Below are 17,771 nucleotides of genomic sequence, written 5' to 3' on the forward strand. Positions count from 1 at the left end.
CCGCTTCCTGGGTTCAAGTGATTCTCCTGCCTCAGCTTTCCGAGTAGCTGGGACTATAGGCGCCACTACACCCAGCTAATTTTTGTATTTTTAGTAGAGACAGGATGTCACCATGTTGGCCAGGATGATCTCAATCTCTTGACCTCGTGATCCACCCGCCTTGGCCTCCCAAAGTGCTGTGGTTACAGGCGTGAGCCACTGCACTGCACTTGGCTGGATATTTTTAATTCATAAATGTGGTGCATATTTATGTTTGTTCACTGAAAAATGTTGGCACTAAGGAGATACACTGATAAGAATAAGAGATCTCTAATGTTTAATCAGTGTCTGCAGTATAGCGAGGACTTACGACAGATGGCTGTGCTTCTAGAGGATCTGACATGACACTTCCTCAGACATAATCATTCCAACTATTTGGTTTTAAGAGGTTGTAGCTTAAACTTTCCTCTATAACAAAACATGGAGCTACTTTATCCACACTTTAACTGTGATAATTTTCTTCAATATCCCGCAGGATAAATAAAACTTATTTAGTTAACCCTGATTTAATTTTTGAAGGAATTTTCATCATAGCAACTTATAGAACATCATTGAAAACTATAATATAATTATCAGCATATATGCTTAAAATATCCAAACATTCTTCACTATTAAAAGCATTCAATATATTGACATGGTAAAAACGATTTGTAATATAAGTGTAGATACTACTTACTTTTAGAGAAATTACATAAGAAATATTAAACATTTTGCTTGACTTCAAAAAATAGAAAACTTACATGTTAATTAGACTGACTACATGGGATGTGTAAAATTTTATTAATAATTTTTTCTCTAAGGTGAGAGAAAAACTGAATTTGTTTGAATGCTGATGGAATCCAGCAAACAGAAATATTTTGAAGATATTGGTAACAGAAGGGATAATTGATAGAAAAATGTCTCTGGAGAGCACAGAAATGGATGCAATACAAAGAACATATGGAGTCTTATTTCTCGCCCAAGAAAAAGTGTGGAAGACAAAGCTACATCTTCCACTGCAATTGTTGGCAAAAGTAAAGAATGGTGAGCCAGATTTCCAGTGGTCAATTAAGCTTCAGCAATTTCAACTTCTGCACTCTCCCTGATATCATGTGGACTGGAAACCTGAGAATGATTTTTCTCAGATTTCTAACCACCATAATGCCAGGCTAGATTCCACCATCAAGAGGTACTTACATAACATATACAGACTGGAAGCTATAATTGTCTTCCAGAAGGATAGGAGTGCCAAGAGCAGAAAGCAGACACAAATTTCTCCCTAATTCTAGAAATTTTACTTAACAAATGTACTTTAGTGCTATTAGTGGCCGAGGCTATCGGTGGCAGCTTCTTCATTTTCTGAAAGCCAGTGGCATTATTCTCTGTCTTTCATTCTACCAGCTTTTCTATAGGCTTGCCAATACCTAATTTAAATATTATCCCTTCCGGTTTGAAATATTTAGAACACTTTGTACTTTCTTTACTCAAACTTAACTGATGAAGGAATGTGGTTTCAAATACATTTACAGTTATGATGGCTGCAGTTTGAAGCAGTTTCAACCTGAAATGTAGGAAGGAAATTTAGTCATGAAAAGGATGGGTTGGATATTTTTAAGAAGCAGTATTTCTCTGCAGAGAATTAGAGAAAGAATTAACTTGGCAAACATGGTATAGCTTGGCAGCCATATAAACTAGGTAAATTTGATAATGAAGATAGAGTAGCCAAATTGTGTGTTTTTGTGTTTGTTCTTTTTTTTTTTTTCTATCCCAGCACTTTGGGAAGCCGACGTGGGTGGATCACCTGAGGTCAGGAGTTCAAGACCAGCCTGGCCAAAATGGTGAGAGCCCAACTCTACAAAAAGAAAAAAAAAAAAAAAAAAAAAAAAAAAAAAAATTGCCGGGCATGGTGGCAGCACCTGTAATCCCAGCTACTCGGGAGGCTGAGGCTGAGACAGGAGAATTGCTTGCATCTGGGAGGCGGAGGTTGCAGTGAGCCAAAACAGCGTCATTGCATTCCAGCCTGGGCAACAACAGTGAAACTCTGTCTCAAAAAAGAAAAAATAAAATAAAAAGACAACCCCCCAAAAAGTAGCAATTAATGCCCCTGAAATTTCAAAAGTAGATTAAGGAAAAGAAATAATTGAGCAGACGAACAAACCAAAGAAGTTCAGGGTTTTAGTCCAAATGATTTTGATAGCAAAAGTAGGTTTCTTTAAAGGAGAAGTACAAGTGTTGTACAAATAACCAAATAAGTGTGAGTGAAGCACTTAGGCTTATTTGAATTTATTTAGGTGCTTTTCGATTTTTTTATACTTTTAATGGTTGAAGGTAAGTTGACGAAGTAGAAGAGTGTGAACCTAGATTAATTATTTAGTATGACTATGGTACATGTGGAGAAACAACAGATTGTGAGATGCCAGCTCTGGGTAATGAAGTACAGTGACTGGAAAATCTGAAATCAGAGCATACATAGAGTTGTGTGATTCATATTTTACTTCAGGTAACTTATAGAAAAAAGAATTTTGTAGAGTAGCTTGGGGAGCTAATCCCATGGACAATAACGTTTGTAAAAGAGATGTGTGTTTTAACTCCAAAACAACTGACTCAGGAACACAATTCTGACACACAACCCACTTGTCTCTGAAATTTTAAACGTGCTTAGATATTTCTCAGTCCTTCAGTTCTTCTTTAATCTGTGAACCTGAATGTTTTATTATCTTATTCATATAACTTACTTCTGGGTATGGTCCAAGGAATAGATAAGGCTTTGTTACTATAGGTAAAGTTTTTCATTTCTGTTTTAATATTTCACCTTTTTTCCTTTTCTTATTTCTTTAAAATTAAAGGCTAGTTATAGGCCAGGCTAGTGTATATTTCTTTATTCAATGCCAATACAGTTCAAGTTTTTGATCTGGTGTCTTAGTTTATTAACTATAGTTTGATGAAGTGATATTAAATGAATAGTAGTGATTTAGACCTGGTAAATTGCTTAATAATCTAGACAAGTCAGATCATAATGATCATGTAAAATGTTCAGGGACAATTAATGACCAAAACCTTTTTATAAGATTGCATGTGTTAGAATATAAATATAAATACATGCTTTTTCTTTTAAATAAAATATGACATGTTGTTGAAAAATTATCACAAACACATCAGTCACAACTCATTCAAAAAATACTTTAAAACATAGAAGAAATCATTACTACTTTTCCTCTACTACACTTTATTATGTTTAGTTTTTCATCATAAATAAGTGTTCACTTTCTAAAGCCCCTCCCTCTGGAAAATCTCTCAACTAATTTCTATTCTCTGGAGCTCCTCTCTTCTATCTTCTGGCCAGAAACTTGGGCTTTACTTGTCTCATTCTGTTGCACTTCCTGCAAATGTGCCCATATCTGGGAGAAAGCAGCACGTGGCAAGATAAAGAAAAATAAAAATGAGAATTCACCGCATAGTCTTGGAGTCACAGCTCCTCAACTCTGAAATAAAAATATTTTCTTCCTTAGAGTTTGATTTCTCTCGGGGAAAGGGAATGTTGTTGGTGTCACTGATGTCACCGCCAAAGAATTTCTTTAGGCATAGTTCAACAAAGAACAAAGACAATATTAACCAGAAAAGTGGGAGGGACCGTCCACTTTCTCTGAGCATCAGGAGTTCCATTACTTAACCATGTGGCCAGATGACTTTTCTAATAGTTTAAAGCATGCTGTAAAAAAAAAAAATTACCTAAGCTTAGTGGTTTAAAACAACAGAAATGTGTTCTCTCACAGTTCTGTAGTCCAAAAGTTTGAGAGAAGTTTTATGTGCTAAAACTGAGGTATGAGCAGTGTTGGTCCTCCTGGGAAGTCCAGGGCAAAATTTATTCATTGTCTCTTGCACCTTCTGATAACACTAGCATTCCTTGGCCTATGGCTTTATCAGTCCAATCTCTGCTTCACAAATCACAATGCCTTATTTTCTTCTACAGTCGAATCTTTCTCTATTTCCCTCTTCTAAAGACACTTGGGATTACATTTAGGGCCCATCCAGTGAATTCAGGTTAATCCCTCCATCTCAAGATTTAATAACATCTGCAAATTTCCTTTGTCCATATAAAAAAACATTCACAGGTTTCAGAGAATGCGACCTGTATATCTTTGGGGCCAGTATTCAGTCTTCCACAGCGTCTGTTGTAACACTTGCTATCAGCAGGCCTGTGCTCACCTTTTTGTTCAGGCTGTGGGATTCAGCTCAGGCTGTGGGGATGCAGGAGAGAGAGAAAGGTAAGCACAACTAGTTCAATGGAAATTCAAACCCTGGCCTTCTTCCCCAATCTGCCTCCTACTACTCAGTTTTAAAACAGTTGCTTCTAGCATTCAATCTAGGTTGAATAACTACATGTAGTGGGAGAGACAGAATGGTGTGTGCTTATGGCATCTTATCATGAGCTATAACTTCCTAACATGATTTTTTAACTTTCATCTTTAAATCAATGTAATGCAAAAATTAAGTCCTTAAACACATACTTAATGGTTAGAATTTTTAAAAAAGCATTCCCCTGCTCTACCTTGTCTCTTATCTGATTTCTGTGCCCCATAAGCTACATTTTCAATGTGTTTTTTTGTTTTCTTTGTTTGTTTGCTTGTTTGTTTTGAGATGGACTCTCGCTCTGTCACCCAGGCTAGAATATAGTGGCGTGATCTCACTGCAACCTCCGCCTCCCAGGTTCCAGCAATTCTCCTGCTTCAGCCTCCCAAGTAGCTGGGATTACAGGTGCCCGTCACCACATCTAGCTACTTTTTTTGTATTTTTAGTAGAGACAGGGTTTCACCATGTTGGCCAGGCTGGTCTTGAACTCCTGACCTCAAGTGATTCACCTGCCTTGGCCTCCCAAAGTGCTGAGATTACAGGCATGAGTCACCGCACCTGGCCCATTTTCCACATTTTTATTGATATTTTTCCTTATGATTAAGGTATCAGAAAAATATTATGTAATTGTTAAAATCTCCTATAAACATCAATAGCCTGTATACTCTTTAGTCTTCTGTAAATATACCTGTGTGTGTGCATGTGTGTGTGTATGTGTGTGCGAGGGTCTTTTATTTTATTTTTTTTAATTTACCCTATTTTTGAGTGGGTTTTGCTTGTTTGTGTGGGAGGGTCTTTATGGACATGGAATATGGTCTTATATAGTAGCATTAAGTTCCCATATCAACAGCTACCGACTTAAATGGCTTCTCATTATTACTCAAGGCTGCGAGGAAGAAGGAAAGAGAAAGAAAAGGCAGGAAAGAGTCAAAAAGGAGAGAGAGAAGGAGAAGGATACATTGATATGGAGGTGTCAAAATAAACCATACATGAAAAGCGCAAAGCCACATTTACTGGATTTTCACTTAATGGAGGAAGTGAGGCCTGATGCTTAGATAATTTTAAAGGACTTGGAGCCTCACAGGCCAAGCCTAATGGCTTTTTCTCCTCTTAGGACTTTGTACCAGACAGAAGACTCAGAATTGTTTTAAAATATGGCATCAAGAAGAAATAATCATGGAATTAAACCAAATTATATTAATAGAGTTAGGGTTACATTACATGTTGGTGGAAAGTCACATGATGATAGGGAGTTAGAAGAAATTACTTTATCACAAAGGATCAGAATTCAAAATTGGTGGAAAATGTTAAAAAATGGAAACATTCACGTGGAAAACCTTTGTGAGGGTTTTAAGATTTTGTGTTGTTTTCCTTTGAGATATTAAAAAAATAAAAACAAACTATTTAACATGCAGTTTACATATTTTAACATTGTTCTTGGTGTGTTTTCTCTTCCGCCACTCCCTTCAGAAAAATTAGCATATGTACATATGCACACATATATACACACACACACATACACATATACACACATATACGTTTCCTTATTGTAAGTATTACAGAAAATAGACAAAGTTTTACGGGTTACACCACAGTTACCCCTTTGTCTGCTTCTTTGTAAATGAAACAATATTATGCTAAGGAGATAATACTGGTTATCGGTAGCAATCATTAACTATATGTATCCATATGAATGTGGAGGAAGCAGGCAAATGCAACTAGAGTGCAAATCCATATTGTAGATGGCTGATCCTTAGTGGGTGCATGGGTGCGTGCGCGTGCACATGCTCCTGGGTACGCATGCACTCATCAGCATTTGGAATAGGAAGCTGCCTGATCCTTGTTTTCAAAATGGCACCACTACTTTTTTTATAAAATAAGCCTCAGCTGTTTCTTTTCTTAAAAATATCTTCTTCATGTTCTCATTTCCTAATTTTATAACAACTTAATCATTTAATGTACATTTCTCTCTAATTGTGGTGGATAGCAGTTAACTAATTTCTGTGAAGAAATTAAAATGTAAGGAGAGGATTGCATCATGAAATTTGCATGTGCGTGTATCATATTTTTGCTCTTTTAAGAGCAGTATATTTTTCTGTTTGAGACATAACTTACCAAACTCTATGAACATTACATCATTTTCTGCGGTATGTGTCAAATCAGTGAACATTTCGTTTTAATAATTATTGTCTTTCTTTCCTAGAAGAGTGAAATAAAGGATATTCAGCCTCCTGTTTATTATCATCTTTTCCCAATAGAATATAGTCTGGTAATTGGAAAAATGTTCAGCCACCCCAAACTCATTTCACATGTGCTTTCCCTCATCACTGATTAATGATTCTAACTGTCTCTTTTCCTCTAATGTGTGAAACGAGGTCTTCCCACTGTGACATGGCTTGTTAAAAGGGAGATTTACGCTACCATCATGTGGTGTGATGTACTCCACGTATTATGTAAAGCAATCATTTACAGGGTCAGGCACCACGGGTCAAATCAGGCACGAACATGTAGGAGAAACGTGCTATGACAATCTGAAGTGAATGATTTTATTTCAAACTATGTTAATTACTTGATTGTATAAGTCACAGAGGGCTAAGACTAAGGCAGGGACTATATCAAAATTCATTTTTCTAGAACACATTACATGAAAATGAAAGGCTACAATGTAAGAGTACCTGGGGTATCCTATGACTGTGAAGCTGGCTGATTCTTTGAAACTCATGCTTAAAATACATAAGCTTCCATTATAGATTAGTTTTTAAAATAACCAGCTAAGGTAGATATTAAATTTAAAACAAATCTATATCATTTAAATTAAAAGTAGATTTTAGGACAAGGAACTAAATAATGTGTTTTCATAAGCTGCATACTTTTTTTTTAATATACAAAGTTGTCTTTACCTCCTGAAAATTAGTTTTAGAAAACTGGAAAGTAGAGCATATTCCACTTTCTTCTAACAATTTGTGCTATTCAAAGTATAAATAGTTTTATTTTTGTTGAAAATTAGCTTTTGAACAATGACCTCGGTTAAGGCATATGCTAAAAAATTCTGTTTTGATATAATAGTCTTTGTCTTTAGAGTATGGGTAGTTGCTGGGAAGTAGGGAGTATTGGTTTAAATATACAGGGAAAAACAAATATTAAATTATCATTTTCATAAGAACAGGAATCTAAGAACCTTGAACTTGTAAATCATTACTACAATTACAAAAAAAATAGAAACACAATGGGTAAAAGTAAATATTACTTTGTTAAGCACAATATAGGCTATTGAAAAATATGTGCAATATAATTGTATTTATATCAATTCATAGGTAAATGCAAAAACTTTACATGAGTAGAAGAGCCACTGATTAATGATGAATGTATTTACTAGGGTCTGAACTTCATGAGAGCAGAGATTTTATTTTTTCTCTTTCATTCACTGCTGTAAACATAGTGCCTATTAACAGTAATTGACATATCAATAACATTCAGTGAATATTTTCTGAGCAAGAATTATTTCCTTATATCTTAGTTATTATTATTATTATTATTATTTTACTGTGCAATACTAGAAATATCCTACTCCTCGGTTATATCACTATCTATCCATTTGGAGTGTAACTGACAATGATTAACTTTTGGTAACATGAACTCTCATAATAATGCCAAAATCTTTTTTGTTGTTGTTGTTAAAACTCAAAATGAGTAAGTTTCGTGCTAATTTTTAAAATAATTTTTTTCTCTTCCAATATTGAGAGCATGAGTTTGTCATAAATAAAGCGAACAAGTAAACAAACACCAAATATAAAACGTTAAAACAGGAGATCATCATTCATTCATCCATTCATTCAAGAAATCTACTATGTTTAGTACCTTAAGAGCTTTACCAAGCTCTGCTTATTTTAAGTTTAGTACTTTAAGAGCTTGGTGGATAAGAAAGACATACCAACACAAAAGTAAGTACGGGAGTAGAAAATGTTCAACGTTAGAGACATTTGAAGAAACTAGAAAGGACTGGCCTACCAAACATAAAGAGCGGTACAGAGGAGTAATAAAAGAAAGTGGCAAAGTTTAACCCAAGACTTAAATAGTACATAGGAATTTAAAATATTATTTCAGTCATTTCAAAATACATAGACCTAAATCAATTATAGTCTAAAATCAGACTGCATCTGAAAATATGCATTCCCTGTACTTCTAATATTTCAGAATACTTAAGACACTAGGTAACCCTCAAATTTCTTCTAATCAATGAAACTTTTATGCATAGTTCTCAATAATTTTTCCCAAACATAAATCTTATCATCTTGTATAATTTTAATGTTTTTATTTAAGAAAAAACAAGCAGACAAACAACAACACAAAACATGCCTTGTATTGTTTTCAGGACCCTGAGATAACTCTTCACATTCACTAGACTTTATGCAAACGTTCTGTTGATTGTGAGTCAAAGCTACTCTACTTGTGTATTCTTAACTATCAAAAATTGTCTACAAATACCTATTGATTCTGTAGCCCATTTCTATAATGATAATTATTATTGTGCTCCACAGTCACCTCTAGTTCTTTAATGCCTTTACTTTCTCTCTCTTGCCTTCATTCATTCCAGATTACATTCTATGGTACAAAATTTCATCCTTGCTTTTGATATTATCAACTGGCTTCATCATATTTATAATATGCATACTAAGCAGAATCAGAAAGGGAGGATAGACAAAGCAGTAGAAGAAGAAAAAATATATAGACATTTAATGGGCTATTATTGCACAGAACAGGTTTTATGAACTGACTGTTTTTGATCTTCCCCCAAATTCTTATGTAGAAGTCTTAACTCTCAGTGTGAATGTATTTGGAAATACAGTAACTCCCTCTACGGACTTATTCATGGTTTTGCATTTCACAGTTTTAATTACCCATGGTAAAGAATGGTGTAAAAATATTAAATGGAAATTTCCAGAAATTTCAGTTCGTAAGTTTTAAATTGTGTCTCATTCTAAGGAGTGTGATGAAATCTCAAGCTATCCCACTTTTTCTTGCCTAGTATGTGAATCCTTCCTTTGCCAAGCAGGTCCACTCTGTCTACAGTATCTGCCCATGACACACTTAGAATCCCTCTGGATTCCTGATCAAGTTCTGTGGCATTGTTACTGGTGGAAGGTACTCAGTTTACTGGTGGTGAATCTGTACAGGTCTGCAGCAACCTCAATTCTTTCCTCCTTAGAAGAAAGAATTTAACTGAAGAGTATAAGCCCCAAGAAGAGATAGAGACAAGTTTCAGAGCAAGAATGGAAGTTTATTAAAAACTTTAGAGAAGGAAAGAAAGGAAAGTTCACTTGGAAAAGACCCAAGTGGGCACCTGAAGGTCAAGTGCAGTGTTTACCCTTGATCCTAGGACTCTATATGCTTGTCCCTTTCCCAAGATTCTTTCCTTAGGGTGGGCTGCCTGCGTGCTCAGTGTAGTGCTCTCCTTACCCTTGGGAAGTGCACACATGCAGTGTGTTTAGGAAGCTGTATTCATGCCTATCTGAGGCTTCTTTCCCTTTTCTGGTGGAGTGCCCCAGGAAACTCATATTTCGCTATTTTGTCTCTTAGTGCACATACCCGGGCTCACTTTCTCAATATCTGAGATTTTATTGGAAGCTCTTTTTGCTTCCCCCTGGGACCTGCTATCAAATTATCATTTTTAAAGAGGCCATGTGATAACAGTTGAACCATCACCTGACATTCCCGGTGGGTGGGGGAAGAGCCCTCTTCCGCCCCACTCATGCCTAACTACCTGTAACAGTATTGTAGTGCTTGCATTCAAGTCACCCTAACATTACTCAGTATGTTATTTAGTGCCAAAGCTCAAGAGCGGTGAAGCAAGCAATTGGGATATGCCAAAGAGCAGCCATAAAGTGCTTCCTTTAAGTGAAAGTTCTTCGCTTAACAAGAAAAAAAAATCCTATGCTGAAATTCTTATGGTCAAAATGAATCTTCTACCTTTGAAATTGTGAAAAAGGAGAAAGGAATTTATGCTATTTGGTAGTCACACTTCAAATTGCGAAAGTTACAGCCACAGTGCAGGAATAATGCTTAGTTAACATGGAAAAAGCTTTACGTTTGTGGGTGCAAAGCATGAAAAACATGTTCTGATTGACAGCAATCAGATTCGATAGTATCTGTGGTTTCAGGCATTCACTGTGAGTCTTGGAAGGTATCCTCCACGGGGATAAGTGGAGATAACTAGAAACTTTAAGAAGGTGAATAAAGTTCAATGTGGTCATAAGGGTGGGGCCTGATTCATTAGGATTAGTATTCTTATAAAGGGAAACACTGGAAAGCTCACTCTGTCTCTCTCTGAGCAAACACAAAGAAGAGATCAAGTGAACACACAGACAGATGGCAGCCATTTGCAGACCAGGAAGAAAGTAGAAAGCCCTCCGCAGAAACCAACGCTGTTCGACATCGATCTGGTACTTCTAGCCTCCAGAACAGCAAGGGAATCGATTTCTGTCATTTCAGCCATACAGTGTGTGATATTTTATTATGGCAGCCTGAAGAGAATAATACAGCAAGTGTCATGTGAACAACTGAGCACAAGATTTGTAAATGGTTATGTTTGGGGAGGGAGTATTTTATGAGCTTGGGACTTCAGGAACAAAATAGTTCAGGAAAAAATAAATTCTAAGAAATGGTTATGGGAGTGAGTGGTTGTTCAAGGGGTAATAAAGTTCATTGAATGTGAATAGGTCCAGAGGACTAGGGTTTAGGGTGAGATAGATTTAACACAGAGAGAAATAAACATGAGTGAAAGGAAGAGGATTTATATTCTTAACTAGTAACACCAACAAAAAGCATAATAGGCATATAACAAATATGGAATCCCTTACCCTGGTTATTTCCAAGAGAATGTAGTTTTTCTCCTATGTAAAAACAAAATAAGCCTGTTGAAAATTTAGATTCTGCCATTATAGATGGCATTCATAAGAGTACTCTAATTTTTATGGTGAATACTCTCTCAAAGTAGAGAAAGCATTGTGCCATCTGCTTTGATAATGTGACTACTAGGGTCAGGCTACAAGTTCAAGGCTGCTTGAGTTAAATATCCCAGGAGAGAAAAGAGACATGGTCTGTCTGTATGCAATAAATTTGAAAGGTAAAATACCAGGGGCCTGAAAACTAACCTCGATGTAGACAGGGCCAGCACACAGCAATACAAGTCCAGAAAATCCATATTAGTCAGGAGCAACTTGGAGAGTACAACCCATCAGGATTGGGTCAGGAAGGTGAGCTTACTGTCCCCAAGGGTGATATATTTGCAACGAATCCTGCAAACAGATTTCTTGTGTAACAAGAAGTTTAATGCTTAGATAAAACTATTAGCTGAGGAAAAATTACAACTTCAATCAATGTAGGTTTAGCTACTTCTTCAGTGTTTTTATTTTTTCTTTTAAATGTATCAGTTTACATTGAATTTTTTTTTTTCTGGCTTGATACATTGAGGGTTGTAGAGAAATTTTCCTTAAAGAATATATCCCAGACAGAAAACACAAAGAAAAATAATCAACTCAATGAAAATTCACTTATCAGACAAATTTATTGTGCAATTCTAAATGTAAACGGACCTATAGCTAAATATGCCTTGTCAGACCTTTCTGTATCACGGGTCTCACGATTTCATATTTGAAGAAGTACTACAATTCCTCAAAATTCATGTGTCGAAACCTAACCCCCATGTTTATCATCATCACATTAGGAGGTGGGGACTTGGGGATGTGAATAGACAATAAGATTAGAGCATTCATGAATGGGATTAGTGTCCTGATGAAAGAGGTCTGAGGGAACTTGTTCCCATTTCCACCATGTGGCAGTTCAGAGAGAAGGTACAATGTATGAACCAGAGAGTGGGCCTTCACCAGACACAGAGTTGGCCAGCGTCTTCATCTTGGCTCCACTACTGCCTTTTTGTTTGTTTGTTTAATTTATATCTTTATTTCTCTCTTTTCAAAACAATTGTATACATTTAAGGGGTATAAGTGCAGCCTTGTTACAAGGATATATTGTGTAGTGGTGAAGTCTGGGATTTCAGTGCAATCATCACCTGAATAATGTACGTTGTACCCGCTAAATAATTGTGTGAAAACTATTCAGTCTTTGGAATTTTGTTATAGCAGTCTAAACAAACTAGAACAACAAATTATTTGATAACTAACTATCTAGTGGTCAGACTTCTGGTTAGAGAAACTAGGTAGTCTCATAATCCACAGATACGTTAACTATTAGGCTATACTGACTAACTTCAGACATAAATGTTGAATAAACTATGTCTGCTTATTCATGAAAAGTGTAGATTTTTATTTCCAGTATCTGGAACAGAAATGACTTTATTAAGAGCCTATCTGCTGTTTCTCATGGAACGGAATATTTGAGAAGTCAGGTTACTTATTAAGCATTTCCTTGGGTATTATAGTTTTTACTTTTAATTTATTATCCAACATTCACAATTGTTGCCTATTTTCTTTTTCTATTTTTAAAAATAATTATCTAGATATTCCTTTCAAGAAATGTCCTATTTTTATACTTAGCAGAGTGACAATCTCTGATGCCTGATTCTCACTACCATCTTCCACGAAAGAAAATAAGAGGCCATATTTTTCCTCTGCTACATTTTATGGCAGATACTAAACCTAAAATGGACTAAATAGCCCCTCCAGCCCTGATCTCCAAGCTGTAAGTGAAAAGGGTGAAGCATGAAACCCATGGGACCAACGGTATTGGCACAAAAAGCTTGCTGTTCCTACCAAGTGCCCATTGTCTGCTTCCTGCCACTTAGAGGGCAGAACCACATGGAATTCTACCAGTTTTCTAACTCTCTTCCATCAATCCGCCATTAATTTTATGAGCCCAATATCAATGAAGTAATTGTATTGTGTAGTGTTGTTTTTTAGGCTTAAAATACCTAAAATTGGCCAGGTTCAGTGGCTCGCACCTGTAATCCCAGCACTTTGGGAGGCCGAGGCCAGTGGATGCCGAGGCCAGTGGGTCACGAGGTCAGGAGATCGAGACCATCCTGGCTAACATGGTGAAACCCCATCTCTACTAAAAATACAAAAAATTAGCCAGGTGTCGTGGCGGGCACCTGTAGTCCCAGCTACTTCAAAGGCTGAGGCAGGGGAATCTCTGGGGAGGCGCAGGTTGCAGTGAGCTGAGATCCACCACTGCACTCCGGCCTAGGCGACAGAGTGAGACTCCGTATCAAACAAACAAACAAACCACAAAACCCAAAAAACAAAACAAAACAAAAAACCTAAAATCACTTTAGTATTATACTGGGTAAGTATAAAATTAGGATATGGGATATTAAAAAAAAATCTTTAGTGTTTCTAGACTAAGCATTTTTCTGAGCTGGACAGCAGGAGATGCATTCTGAAATATTTTGCTTCTGTGAATATCACTTCCATGTTTAGTAAAATTTATTTTGGTAGTTTTCCCATGTTGTTGCTACAGTCAACTTCACACTGATATTCATGATGTTATTCACATGAGCACAGAGATAAGTTATCTCTTCCATATATGTTGATTTAGTTCAGCATACTTCAAAAGATATGCGTATTATCCATTGATGTTTCTGTAGTCACCAAGACAAATAACCTCATCAGATTTTTTTTAAATATTCATTTTATTTATTACTTTGTTTGTTTGTTGTGAGCCAGAATCTTGCTCTGTCTCTCAGGCTGGAGTACAGTGTCGATATCTCAGCTCACTGCAACCTCCACTTCCTGGATTCAAGTGATTCTCCTCCCTCAGCCTCCTGAGTAGCTGGGATTACACGCACCCACCACCAGCATGCCTGGCTAATTTTTGTATTTTTAGTAGAGATGGGGTTTCACCATGTTGTGCAGGCTGGTTTCAAACTCCTGACCGCAGGTGATCTGCCCGCTTTGGCCTCCCAAAGTGCTGGGACTACAGGCATGAACCACTGCGCCCTGCCTATTTATTTCAATGTATAATTGGAAATGTATAAAATACACATATACATACATGTATATATTATACAGACGTATTAAATAGATATAAATGTCTCATATATATACATACATAATATACATACTTACATTTTATTTACATATATGTATAGTCTGCCTCTCATATATAATATAATAATATACAATACTATATAAAATACATATATATATAAAAGATATTAAAAGTGCCAACATTGGCAACTCTTTAAGATGCATCCTATCAGAGGACATAGAAATGCAGCTGCCAATATCTTATGAGTATCTTAGAAAAGTAAGAATTTTTAAAATTTCCATTTGTAGGTCAGTGATGAATTTTGTTTCAAAGTATTCCAGCCCCATAATGTATATAGAAATATATTCTTACGAATTATAAGTACACATGCAAAAGTCTACATAGTAAAATATTTTCAAGACTTGAGTGTAGGGTAGAGTTATTAAACAAGATACTGAAATCATTAACATAAATATTAACTTTATACATCAAGAACTTCTTCAAAAAAACTTAATCAGGAGTAAAGAGAAGTAAATATCTTAAGTTGATGAACACTGTTCTCTTATACTTTCTGCTTCTCTATTATTAAAATTGCAGAAGATGTACATTTAGGGCTGACCTGCTCTTTGGTGTCTGAAACTGAGTGACTCAGGTCAGGTAGGGTCCCTGACTGAGCAGCTAAGAATCAGAAATTCAGTAGCCAGAAGTTTGAAGTGTTCATTCAGACCTATGTCCCTAAATTGTATTCTTTAATTCAACTTTGCTTGCAAAACTGTGAGTTTGGGAGTGTGAGTACGGGAAGAGGTCAAGGTTCTAGAGAGAAAGGGAATCAATTGGAAGGAGAGTGAGTTATTTTAATAATTTAGTTATTATTCTTAGTTTATTTCTGGGACAGGAAGAAGGAAAGAGATAAGAACGAGAAGAAAAATCCCACCTGCCTTCCTCCCTAACAAATCGGAATAAAGAATCTCCCAAAATTACCTTCCTTTTTTTCTCTCATCCACCCTAGTCCCAAACAGAGACAATTTACATCACTTCTGATTCTTTGCATATTAAAAAAGAAAGAGCAGAAATTTTTGATGAGGCTTCGACAAGCCACCACTTTGAGAATGCAATTTTTTCTTTTTTATTTCTCTTCCCAAGTTTTTCTACTTTAAAATCATAATTCTGGACAGGCTCACATATGTAATCCCAGCACTTTGGAAGGCAGAGGTGGGAGGGTTACCTGGGGTCAGGAGTTCGAGAACAGCCTGGCCAATATGGTGAAACCTCATCTCTAGGAAAAATACAAAAATTAGCCCGGCGTGGTGTAATCGCAGCTACTAGGGAGGTTGAGACAGGAGAATCACTTGAACTTGGGAGGCTAAGGTTGCAGTGAGCCGAGATTGCACCACTGCACTCTAGCCTGGGCTGCAGAGCAAGACTCTGTCTCAAAAAAAAAAAAAAAAGAAAGAAAATCATAATTCTAGTAATACAGGGATTGGCAAATCGGCAAATCTAACTCACCATATATTTTTGTCAACAAAGTTTTATTGGAATATGACCAAATGCATCTGTTTACTGTTACCTATGGCTGCTTTTTTGACAGAGTTGAATATATGAGAGAGATCATATGATCTACAATGATTAAAATCTTTATTATTTGGCCTTTTTAAAAAATATTACCAACTCTTGAAATAGATGACATGTAATTACTTTAGTGGACAAGTTTAATTGACTACTATTAATTAGAGTAACTGTAAATATAGTTTAAATATATAAATACACATACAGGCAAATTTAAATAGGTACATATATATAAATATATTTCCAGGGTTGTTTTTTTTTTTTTTTTTTTTTTTCCTCGACAGAGTCTCTGTCGCCCAGGCTGGAGTGTAGTGGAGCGATCTCGACTCCCTGAAAGCTCCGCCTCCCGAGTTCATGCTATTCTCCTGCCTCAGCCTCCCGAGTAGCTGGTACTACAGGCGCCCACCACCACGCCCGGCTAATTTTTTGCATTTTTAGTACAGACGGGGTTTCCCCATGTTGGCCAGGATGGTCTCAATCTCCTTACCACGTGATCTGCCCGCCTTCACCTCCCAAAGTGCTGGGATTACAGGCGTGAGCCACAGGGCCCGGTCTATCCACAGGGTTTTTACAGATAAACTATAAGAGTTTGTATTTAATTTAGACTGCAAATATTTTTTCTAATATCTTGTTTTCCACTACCTGTGCTTTTGAAATGTGTTAAATTTTAATTTTTGTATATAACTCATTTTTCTTCTTTTATAGCTTCTGCTGCCTGCCTGGTTAAAAATATCTCACAAAATATGAACAAATAAAGGAATTATAATTAAAAAAAACTTTTAATTCACTGAAATTTTATTTTTTAATGAATTGTCATAGGAGATAATTGTCTAGTTTTATTTTCATGTGGGTATTTATTTAGCTTGTGAAATCATGTATTCATCTACTGAAATCTTATATGTACTCTGATACACTTCTGGATCCTCTATTTCATCTCACGGAAATTTTTGCATATTCTTTTGCCAATAGCATGCTTTTATGATAATGTTGACTTTACAAATATACTAAGATATTTTCAATTATATTGATGGTATTGTAGTTATTACTATTATTATTTTACAGATAAGACTTTTAAAAATAATATTAGAATTACCTGTTCTTTAAAAGTCAAATATACTCTCTGAAAATACGTGAAACTGTTGTCTCATGTAAATATCTTCAAATTAAAAATGTTTGCTGGAGGAACAATTTTGGTAACTTTTGCATTTGGACTAATTATGCATGTGTTTTATATTTTAATTTAATAAAATTTCGTATGTTAACAGTTGGGTGTCAAATCTAAATGTATGTTTTATCAATATTACTTTCACCTAAGCCCTTGATCTTTCACCAGAGAGGTCTAAATTGTCCCTATTGAAGTAAGCTTCTGTTATTCATTTTGTATGACTAAAAATATTACATATGTTTTTAAAGAAAAATCAGTAATTTTAAACTATTTGCTATGCAAAGAGTATTTCTATATTCAAGGAATATATCTGTTTTTATACATTATTAAATCCCAGTTATCTAACATAATGCCTGCTATAGTATGAGCCTTAAATATATTTATTTTTGAACATTGATATTGCGTATCTCGTGTCTAAAATCTCCTCAAAACATAAAATATTGGCACACATTTTAAACTATGACTAGAAATATGCTATGACTACATGTTGCAAATGAAACTAAACAGATTGAAACATAAATTTCTACAAAAGAAAAGTAAATGTCCTTTTAATTACATAAAATTAAAATATATTTTGTGAAGATAAAGTAATAATAAAAATAATTATTATTATAGCTATAAATTTTGAGGTTATATTATGTGCCAGATGTGCCCTAAAAGCATGTTGAAAATTAAACAAAAAATTATG

The sequence above is a fragment of the Chlorocebus sabaeus genome, chromosome 4 (assembly GCF_047675955.1).
Source record: "Chlorocebus sabaeus isolate Y175 chromosome 4, mChlSab1.0.hap1, whole genome shotgun sequence".
NCBI lineage: Eukaryota > Metazoa > Chordata > Mammalia > Primates > Cercopithecidae > Chlorocebus > Chlorocebus sabaeus.